Raw genomic sequence first — 11951 nt, 5'->3', positions numbered from 1 at the left:
GATTTCATCTCACACCAGTTAGTATGGCAGTCATCAAGAACAGATAATAAATTCTGGAGAGGATGTGGAGGCAAAGGAACACTTTTACACTGTTGGTGAGATTGTAAATTAGTACAACGACTAGAGAAATCAGTATGGAGGTTTTGGAAAGACTAGGCATGGAACCACAATATGACTCAGCTATACCACTCCTGAGTATTTATCTTGAAAAATTAGTTACACTACAGTGACACATGCATGCCCATGTTTAACCAGCACAATTCATAATAACCATAAAAACTTGTACTCATTAAAATAACAAAAATAAGCAAAATTAAAATATAGGTGATTAACTGGAAATTGATTTATAATTCATTTTAGAAACATAGTGTTATTTATTTTCTTACTATACAAACAATTCCTAGAAAATGATAAGAATAAGATATGCATCTTATTCTTTTAAAAAAAAACAGTGTGAGTAGACTTTTTACAGAAAGCAAAATGCAAATGATCTGTAAGTGAAAAAGCACAGAGCTTTATTCATAATAGTAAAAATACAAATTGCAACATACTAAAATATTACTTTCCCCTTGTCATATTAAATAAATTTTAACAACACATTTTGTTGGTGACACTGTATGAAAATGGCAGGGAAATGGCATTTTCTTTTTTTTTTTTTAATGTTGTTTTTCAATATACATGATGGTAGGGTGTATTTTGACCTATTATACATACATGGAGTGCAACCCATTCCAGTTAGGATCCCATTCTTGTAGTTGTACATGATGTGGAGTTACACTGGTCATGTATTCACATATGAGCATAGGAAAGTTAGTCTGATTCATTTTACTCTCTTTCCTATTTCTATCACCTTTCCCTTCCCTTCATTCCCATTTGTCTAATCCAGTGAGCTTCTATACTTCCCCTTCCTACCTTCCCTTGTTGTGGATTAGCATTCACATATCAGAAAGAATATTCAGCCTTTGGTTTCTTGGAACGTGCGTATTTCACTTAGCATAATAGTCTCCAGTTCCATCCATTTACCTGCAAATGCCATAATTTCATTCTTCTTTAAGGCTGAATAATATTCCATTGTGTATATATACCACATTTTCTTTATCTATTCATCTGTTGAAGGGCACCTATTTTGGTTCCATAGCTTGGCTATAGTGAATTAAGCTGCTATAAACGTTGATGTGGCAGTGTCACCCTAGTATGCTGATTTTAAGTCTTTTGGGTATAAACTGAGAAGTGGAATAACTGGGTCAAATGGTGGTTCTGGAACCGGCATTTTAGTTCAGTGGTTGGTAGGCGCTCACACTGCTCCAGTGGAGCAATGCAGCAGTAACCATCAACACAGCAAATGCGCTCATTTGATTCATCAGCTCCATTTCTGAGAATTTATCCCGATCATACATCTGCATACTTGGAAATAATGTCAGTGTTATCCAATATAACATTGTTTACAATACAAAAGAATTTTTCTGATGGCATCAATAATTATCAGAAAAATATCATCAAACTGAAAAACAAAACCATCAATCACGGTTGGTAAAATCAATCATGTAACAGAGCTTCCGTGGCTCACTGCGGGGCAACTTGGCCTTACTGAGGCCCCTACAGGTCTTGTGCATGGCAGGCTTCGAAGGGAAGCATGGAGCGCCGAGGGAGGCAGTGCAGCCGCGCCCTTCTCTTGTGCCTCAGCCCCGGCACCGGTGCCCTGGCACAGTGGACCCCGAGGGACTCCCTGCGCTTCCCTCCGGAGGAGTAGCCTCAGGACTAGTGTATTTCCACATAGGAGACAGACATTTTCTCCGCACTGGAAGAGCCCACCGTGTGCAGGGGTCTGGAGGAGGTGCCGGAATAGTGGCACAGGCACTGAACAAGCTGGGTCTTTGAATGGACTTCTTGGCTTCAACCAGGCAACCCTTGTGTGTGTCCTGGGCCAGGCGTTTCCCCTTGCCCCGATTTTTCATCCTTGTATCTGGTTTCTGTACCTGGGACCTTGGTCTCATGAGCCCAACCTGCTCAGCATTTTTGCTTCATGTTTTTGGGAACATTGATCGTGTCATACCCTCTTGGGAAAGTATACAGCTGGCTAGCTGATACCCTGAAGCCATCCCTCATCCCACTCTGATGGCCACTTCATTCCTAGCTGCATCCCAGTGCCAGGACTTCCTTAAATTCTTGGACCAGTTTGCAGAGTGAAAAATCAACAAACGCCTCTGCCCTTACCTTTCCCACCCAGCCTCGGGGCAACTTCTGTAACCTAAGCCCTCCCCATTATTTTTCCCACCCTAGGACTGCATCCTTGTGCTAAGATGCTCCTCACCATTACCACTAAGAGTTCTCAGGATCCTATGTGAGCCCTGCCTTGCACTAAGGAAAAGGGAAGCAGGACACCTTAATGGATTTGGTACCCAAAAGACCAGAAAGACCTGGATGAAAGGATAGCCTGGGAGAAGCAGGGGCAGACACCACTGTAACTACCACACATAAAGTGGTGGCTTGGATAAAAAAAATAAATAATGGAATTCTAGGGGGGAGGGTTGATAGAAAGTGATTGATACGTCATCATTTTTTTAAAATTAGGGCACGTAACAGTGAATAAGGCATATTCCTTTTTGTGAAATAATAACATTTATATTTGCTTATATTGGTATAAAGATATTCTGGAAGGAGACACAGTAAACTGTTAAAAGGAGCATTAGGTTTGCATGGAGATAGAGGCAGGAGACGCTTTTCCTTATATAACTAAGCTTTATAACAACACCATGAGGAACGGGATTAATACACATGAAATTGGCAATATTTGATTCTTTTTGACAAATGAAAATGACAATTTCTAATATCAATGCCACTTTACAGATTTTCAATACATGTGAAAATGTTGGCAAACGTCAGATGCTGGGATTATTGGAATATTGTATTCTGATCAATTTAACAAATCAAAATTCAGAAAGATGTCATTTGAGGTGTTGATAATTTCCTTTTATGGCATTTTCTGGGCATTCATTAGCTTTTTCTTTTTACCTTGGCTAATTGGAATCTCGAAAAATGTATTAATGTCTAATGGTCATTATGTTTTCTCTCACTTTTTTCTTTCTAAATTTGTGATTTAAAAAAATCTATAGTATTAAGTTATTTATAAACAGTGTGGTATAATAATAATTATATCTGGTACAACTAATGACCTTGCTTATCTAGAGAAATAGAAGACCTAAATAATTTAGTAGCAGGATGTACCTTAATAAATTAAAGCTAAGTTCAGAGAGTCATAAGAGGTACAGAAAGTTCAGGTGTGGTGACAGATGCCTGTAATCATCACCACTCAGGAGGCTAAAGCAAAAGGATCTCAAGTTCAAAGCCATCCTGGGCAACTTAATGAATCTCTGTATCAAAATTTAAAAAATAAAAATAAAGAGGGCTGGGATGTGGTTCAGTAGCACACTTGCCCAGGATGTGTGAGGACCTGGCTTTGATGACCAGTACTGCAAAAATAGGGGGGAAAAAAAAAAGAGGAAAAGAAAGATAAAGAAGAACAGTGAGTGTACTGTAATCAAATAGTCACAAAATACACAAAATTTTGTTGTCATGTGAACTTCTGAAGATATCTCCCTGATGGCTAAGGTTAGTGTGAAAGCGTAGAGAATCCCTTATAAAAAGAAAAATGTAGAGACCCTCAGATATAAAACAACTATATCTAGTTAAGATTGACCAAACCAAAATGGGTACGAATAAAATCATTGAGCTGTGCTGACTGTGATAAATACAAGGACAGTACCTGAGATAAAATAATGTGACCATGAGTTAAGGACATTGGACCATTTCTGTGAAGCAACCCATCCCTTCAGAGGCCCCAAAAGCTGTGGGTTTCAGATATGGGTAGTCTGGGCTCCCCACACCTAGCTTGCCCTGCTAACCAACCAGGTGCAGCCTGAAATAGATAAGCTGGAGCTGGCTGCTTGCACTCCTTGGGAAAAAGAGGGAAAAGGCCCCTATTGTAAGTCTGCCAGGATATTTTTTCTTTTTTAATCATTTTCACTTTAAAAAGCAAGCTTGCTGAAGTCACTTACTACTGCTGCTGCCCCACTTGGAGTGGTGGTCCTGACATGTCGGTTTGTTTTCTTTTCCCTTTTTTCTCTTTTCCCAAAATAAACTTTTTTACTACTTTAGTTTCTGGTGATCTCACTATTCGTCAATAACTGGACCCCGCAAGAGTAAGGACATAAGGCTTAAAAGACAAACTATTATGGAAAATTTGGAGGACTAAGGAAGGAACGTAGAGTAGACACACACACAGTGCAGGGTGAACCTCAGCTCGGGGCTGAAGAGACACAGGATCTTCTCCAGGGTTTTTCAAGGTTTTCTGCACTATGAGTGAATATTTTCTCAAAATGACATCTTAAGCAGGATTGGAGTGGTACCTCTTTCAGAAACAGAAGGATAAGTCTCTGGTTCACTACAATTCTGAGAAATACTTCCCTCTCTGTAAGCCCATGATCACTCAAATCTATCCATCTTAGCTCACAAAATCTCCTTTCCTTAGTAAGTGTGATGCTCCGATTATACCATTGGTTGCAACCCTTATCAATCCCAGTGGTCTCTACGTAGACACTGTCCCCTTACCTCATGTCTCCAATTGTCATCTTGTCAAGATAGACTGGTTCACTTTGGGGTCCCAGTAGAAAGGATGAGAACTAGTAGGTGATTTTACACTCTCCCAGCCCTTCTTAAATGTCAGTGAAATCAAGGAGAAGGGACCAGGAAAAGAAGTAAGGGGAAAAAGCTAAAACAACAGTTCTCAAGACTAAGTGGAAGTTCACTTAACCTGAAACAATTTGGGGAAGAGGTTCTCTGCTTCCTATACAGAGAAGACTCAGATAACTATGAAGTACAAATACTAAGATGATAGAAAAATCACTAAATTTATATATAGATAAGATACAGATATAAATTTTACTTTAACAAAAAGTACAACAGGAATAAATGTAACCATCATCACTTAAAGAACCTTTTACATATCTGAAAAGAAACATTTTTGAGAGGAAGAAAAGGAACAAATGCTCCCTGAATCCCTGAATGGAATACGCCAGCCAGCAGATGTCTGTACAGGCAGAAGGCGTACAGAACATGGAAAGAACACTAAACTTACAGATCAGCAAGATCCTGCAGTTCATGTTTGCTGACCTGGTTTGTCATTCCTATGCCTCTAGCTTGGGAAGTTGGCTCAACTTGATTTTTTGAGAAAGAAAGCATAAGTCTTCTTATGAAAGGGGTAGATTGTTTCAACCATGAGAGAAGAGATTTGAACGGAATTTAAAATAACTAGATCTTTCTTAAATTGATTTTATCTGGTTCACTTTTTGTCTTTGTTACCTATATGTTGAAGTCATTTTTCTCCCAGGGAAGTACCAAGGTACTTGCCCTGAGGAATGAAGAGATTGATAGTGGCAAAGCTTTGAATAAAGACCATCAGACACTACTTAATGAAGGATGACAACTGTCCCTTAAATGAGAACTGATCCTATTGTAAATCAGTCTATTGGGATGGCTTGTTGTTTATGACTGCATGAGAATCAAATAACAGTGGAAACCTACTTGATTCTTTGGTTTTAATTTTCAACGTGTAATTAATGACAAAACCTATAGAAGTTTAGAGACTCAAAGGCTAGTAACACAAAATTAGTTGAGCAAATTCTCAGGTATTTGCATTAAAATGTTACCTTATAAGAATCCACAATGTTAATATTTCACATATGATCACTGCTGCAGACTGCACCTGGTTTTTATCTCAAAAACAATTCAAGCCCCATTTATGATTTTTAAAACACAAGTGGGATTTCCTAGATGCACATTCTTTCTTTTTTTTAAGAGAAAAATTAAGGTGAACTGTTTCCTTGGAACAATAACAGAGAGAACATCATAAACTTAAGATCCTCTGTCCTGACTGTCCCATATTGCATGGAGGAAATGGGAAGTCTTGAGAGTTCTCAGATTCATTTGAAAGAGAAAGTTATTAAGCACAAGGACACCCAAAGGCTTTGGCCAACATCTGCTGTAGGATGCAGCTGATCCATTATGGTGAATTAAGATTCCATAGCTAGGTAAGAAAAGCAAAGAAGTCAATTTCTGAGAGCAGTCTTGTCTGTGGAATGATTCATTCCAGGTTAGTGATTAACTGGAAGACCTCGGCAGCATTAGGGGTGAACTAATGTTCCTCTCAAAAAAAAACTGTTCTGTCCTGCATTATCTCACTGTTGGGGGCTGTTACAGGTTTTGTGAGTTTGAAGTTGATAAAATTTGAGTAGACCTGAAAGAAGAAAAGAACCAAATTAATATTTGTTAGAAAATTGGATTACTTTGAGAAATTGCAATAAATTGCAAGCTTTTAAAAGCTGACAAAAGCAGATATCACAAAATCATTGTAAACAACATAATGTTTTTATTACTTAATTGACTGACACATATTATCCTTTCCTTCCTACAATTTCTTTTGGCTGCATAACCTTGAACACTTTTTCATCTTGATAATTCGGTAATATATTATCTCTAAATAGGTAATAGAAATAAAATTCACTCTGAAATGTGACTGATCAAATTTGGGTTGTAGTACTGATTGTTTTGTAAAAACGTTCATCTTCACAACTCGTTATTGGTAATGAGATGAGCTATGTTAGGATGCATAAAACATGACTTCACACCAAGTTGGATTGCTGTTGATAGTACCTCTACAGGTTTCGTGCTCTCTCTATAAAGGAATTTCGACAAATTTCACACAAATTCTATCAAAAAAGAAAAAAAATGATCATGCATCAATAATTACATAGGATACATTATTGCATACATTCTTACAGAACAAATTCCAATTTGTATAAGTACTAATGAGAAATTAATTTACCTCCTGAGATTTTATGTAGCTGAGGGTTGAAATACTATTACATATTTGACTTCATACATTTCAAACATTATTACTTTATCATTAGTTACATATTTCAGTGCCAATTGTTTATATCAATATAAGATCTAGCCCTACACCTTTTTAACATGGTTTTAGGAAGTTGGAATGGTAGACAGGATTATTCCTGGAAGCCAAGTTAACACCAGAATAGATAGGAATAACTATATATGAACATTTCTGTCACTCACATACATAGATCCCATAGAAATATAAATGTATTCCAAACTCAGTATCCCTATATGGAGCCTCAAAATGCTTGTGGCTCCTTCAATAACTTCAAACACTAGGGAAAGAGTGACAGAGAAAAATCTGGAGTGTAAAGAGGGAACAGTCAATCAACTTCTGTAAAAATATCTGATTTTTCCCATTTTATGAAAACATACAAATATGCATTTGCATTATAGAATCTCTCCCCAAAACTTTATGCAATAATGGACCCTGAAGCCAAAGTTCAATGCATTTCCTGGTAAATTCACCATCGTCTGCTCATCTCCTTTATTCTTGTGAAAATAGGCCTAAATAACTGTCCCTTCTATTTAAAGGTAATTGCTTACTTTATTGAATACCATCCAGTTGTGTTGTCTTCAGAAACTGCACACAACCCATGGGCCCATGGCCTGTTTCTTGTGTACCCATGCTTTCCCTCTCACTGGGATATTCCCATCATTACCTTCCCTTTTGTTTCTTATCAGATAAGTACATATATGTAATAAAAAAGTAAAACAGTAAAAGTAAACTTATTTTGAAAAAGAGTGGTCTCCAACATTACTACTACTTCCTGATTCCCCAAGGCAAATCCTGCCACCTCTCAACTCTTCCCCCTAGATCTTACCTTGTCTTTCCAAACTCCAAATTTATGATGTGGCTATTTCTTGATTTTTAATTTAATTTCTAAATTTTGGTTTCAGACCTAAATCTAAGAATGATTAAGAGTATGAAACCACAATTTTTGGCCTTGGTGATGTTCAGTGTTTACATTAACATTTTCATAGAACTGTTCCCTGGAGTTAACAAATACATTTACTCTTGTATTTGCTTAGTTTTCTAGTTATCAGTCATTAACTTACTGCAAACTCTCTGTCAGACTCTCTTAAATATCTGCAAAAATGCTGACTGAAAACTCAGATTTGTAAGAATGGATAAAGGTTGTTAAAATGGTAAATATTTTCTAAAAGTAGAAAAGTTTTTTCATTAATTTTTTAAAGAGATACTATTTCAAATAACTTCAACCTGATGTTGTATGTCTTCTAATATAAGCAGAAGTAGAGTATCTGATGATAGTGACACAAAGGATGGGAAGTGATAAATGAAGTTTTAAAGTTTTATATTTTTATAGTTTATTTGAAATATGATGCAACATTAATTAAAGTGGACTTTGATCTTTTTTTTGTTAAGGATACATATTGTAGTGTCCAGAAAAAACATTAAAAATGCAAAAGATACAGTGAAAAAGAAAATGGAGAAAACAATATGAAAAATATTTTTTAAAAGAACCACTTAACATTAGGAAAGGAACAAAGGAAGAATGCAAAACTGAAAGAAAATATGAAAAGAAAATCAAAAGAGTAGGTGCAAATTTAAACACATCATTAATTATGTCATTAATGTATGTAATATATTTACAGTGTATGCACACCAATTAAAAAGTATAGTTTGTTAGACTGGATACTGGATAAAGAAGTAAGATCCACATATATGTTATCTATAAAGATGCACTATAGATATAAAAACACCAATCATTTGAAAGTGAATTGGGGTGGGGAGGATGTATGCTATGTGACTATAAGATTTAAAGAGCTAGCATTAATCCAAGACTCCAACAAAACCCAGAAATGAGCCAGTACAAATCATATAGACTCAGCCCTACTTTAGGGTATGACCACGATAGAGCATACACATTTTTTAGAAGGAAATGTCATTCACTTCAGTTTCTATTTGTTTTTTGTTCATATGTGGTATAAAATAAAACATTACAAGAAAACTTAAGAAGGAGGAAAATGTGACTCACATTCAAGAACAGAAATAGTCAATAAAATCAGATTTAGCGATGGAATAGAAATTAGAATTATCAAAGACCAGAACTTATAATAAAAATCCTCAAGAATGTAGTAGAAAGATGAATAATATGCTTTAAAAGAATAAGAAATTTCAGGTGAAAATGAAATATTCAATAGAAATCTGAGAAAGAAAATTACAACTTATTAGGTGACATTCGCAGGAAATTGGACTCCATTTAGGAAAAAAATCCATGAACTTTTTGAAACAGGTCAACATAATATAATAAAAGAAAAGGATAAAAAGAAAAAATAAGACAGAATATATGTGATACATGAGGCAAGATCAAATGATCTAACATATACATAATTGGAGTCACAGAAGGAGAGATAAGGGTCTAGTTTTATTCTTCTACATATGAATAGTTTTCCCAGCAACATTTGTTAAAAAGTCTGTCTTTTCTCCAATGAATGTTTTTGGCACCTTTGTCAAGGATCAGATGATTGTAGATGTGTGAGTGTATCTTCATGTCTTTTATTTTGTATCTTTGATCGATGTGTCTGTTTTTATGCCAGTACCATGCAGTTTATGTTACTATAGCTCTGTAGTATAATTTGAAGTCAGGCATTGTGATGCCTCCAGCATTGCATTTTTGGTTTAAAATTGTTTTGGCTATTCTGGGTCTTTTATTCTTCCAAATAGGAAAGAAGAAAGATTTAAAGAAATAATGTTGAGGAATATTTAAAAAATTGATGAAAGTCATCAACCTATACATCCAAAAACTTCAAGAAACTCCAGCGAAGATTAATTCAGAGAAAAGCATACCTAGAGACAAATTGCTGAAATCCAAAAATTAAAAAACAAGCTTTTAAAGCAACTGAAATACATATATTACATACAGAGAAATAATACAAACCACAAAAACCAATAGAGGCCAGGACACAATGAACAACATGGCTAAAGTGCTGAAAGAAAACAAACTATTAGTTTAGCATTCTACTTCCAGTGAAATGGTCATTCAAAAATGAAGAAGAAATAATCACATTTTCAGAGAGAGAATAGCTGAATTTTTCTCCATCATAATTATATTAGAAGAAATGGCTAGTAGAAGTTCATCAGACTAACTTGAAATTATATACATCAAAATAGAGATCTGAGGGAAAAAGCAAAGAATACTAGAAAGAGTAAATACCTGAGTAAATGCAAATAACTTTTTTTTTGCTAAAAATTCTCCATTCATATAAATATGTGTAATATTTTTAAATATGTTTAAAAAATATTGCCTGTTTAAAATAAAGAAAAATACTAGTACTATAGAGTAAGTAGCATGAGTAGAAGTGAAACAGACAAAAGCAAAAAATGTGGGATGGAATACTAGTGTGTGTGAAACACTATGATATTAGTTGAAGGTAGATTGTAATAAAGACACATAGTTTGAAGAGCAACCACTCTAAGACAGATAAAATTATAACAAAAATTTCAATATGAGAAATAAAACACTACCTTAAAATATGATTCACTCAGTATTTAGTCAGGAAAAGAAGAAAAGAAGAATAAAGAACATTGATCAGATAAATAAAAACCAGATATCATGAGGGAAGAGTTGAACCCAAGCTTATCAATAATTACATTAATTAGAAATGGATTAAACACCCTGAGTAAAATGTAGATTTTCACAATGGATAAGAAGCAAGATCCAAGTATGTGCTATTTGTAAGAAATACACTTTAAATATACAGATGGAGGCAGACCGAAAATAAAAGAATGTGAATACATTTTGAAAACAATACAAAACTGATGTAACTACATCAATCATTAGTGACCTCAAAATGAGTATCATTATTAAGATTTTATGAATATATATGGATCAACATATCAAGACATAACCCTATGTGTGCCTTTAATAACAGATTTTCAAAATGAAAAAATAAAAAGAAATAAAGCAACAAGCAAGCCAAAACACAAACACAGTTGGAAATTTTAACATTATTCAGCAATTGTTAGAAAGTGGACAACAATGAGAAACCATATAGAAGATTTAAACAGCACTATCAATCAGCTCCACTTGCCATTCATGTCATGACACAACTGCAGAAAACATTCAGATACATACAGAGCTTTCACCAAGATAGACCAGGTTCCGTGCCATAAAAGAAGTATAACTAAATGTAAACTGATTGGAAAGAGACATATATTATGTATATTCTCTGACAACTATGGATTTAAAGAAGAAATAAATAAAAATGTGATACCTAGAAAAATCCTCCCAAATACAGAAAGTAAAACCATAGGCCAGATGAAACCGTAAGGAATATCAGGAAATATTTCCAACTGGTGATAATGAACATACAACAAACAAAATATTGTGGGATGTAATTAAGATAGTGGTTAGAGGAGACAATGCCTTCACATGTTTATTAGAAAAGGAGAAATTTAAAAATTGATGATCTAAGTCTTCACCTTAAGAAGGTAGGAACTACACAATAAGTAAAAACAAAAACACAAAAGCTCTGAATGGGAATATCAATGAAAAAGAAAATGATCCGACAACAGAGAAAATCAACACTCTTTTATTAATATCTAGCAAGATTGAGTGTTATCAATTAATAACTGTTTTTCTAATCTGTCAGCAAGGTATGTGAGAGAAAGGAATATGTGTATTTGTGTTTGTTTTATTTTGCCATCTTGTATCCCAGTATCTTGCATTAAATAAAGACTCAACTGTGCACCTGTAACTAACAGGAAATATTAATCTATTCTGCATAATACTTTTGAGCCCAAGAGGAATGGATCTGATGTGCTAACTATGCTATGTGCATTTATGAATGAGAAAAATAAATTCCACTATTATGTACAATAAGGCACTTAATTTTTTTAAAATAGTCTAATGCACTGAATCCTCTAACAATTTTTACCAGTTCTCTCTCTCACACAGATGAAAATAGCAGCATTTAACTATTATTCATTTTAAGAAAATGTCTTTTAAAATAAGAAGAATCTACATTTTCCTAGCAAT

This window comes from Sciurus carolinensis, chromosome 3 (assembly GCF_902686445.1).
Source record: "Sciurus carolinensis chromosome 3, mSciCar1.2, whole genome shotgun sequence".
NCBI lineage: Eukaryota > Metazoa > Chordata > Mammalia > Rodentia > Sciuridae > Sciurus > Sciurus carolinensis.
Note: the sequence above shows the minus strand (reverse complement) of the source record.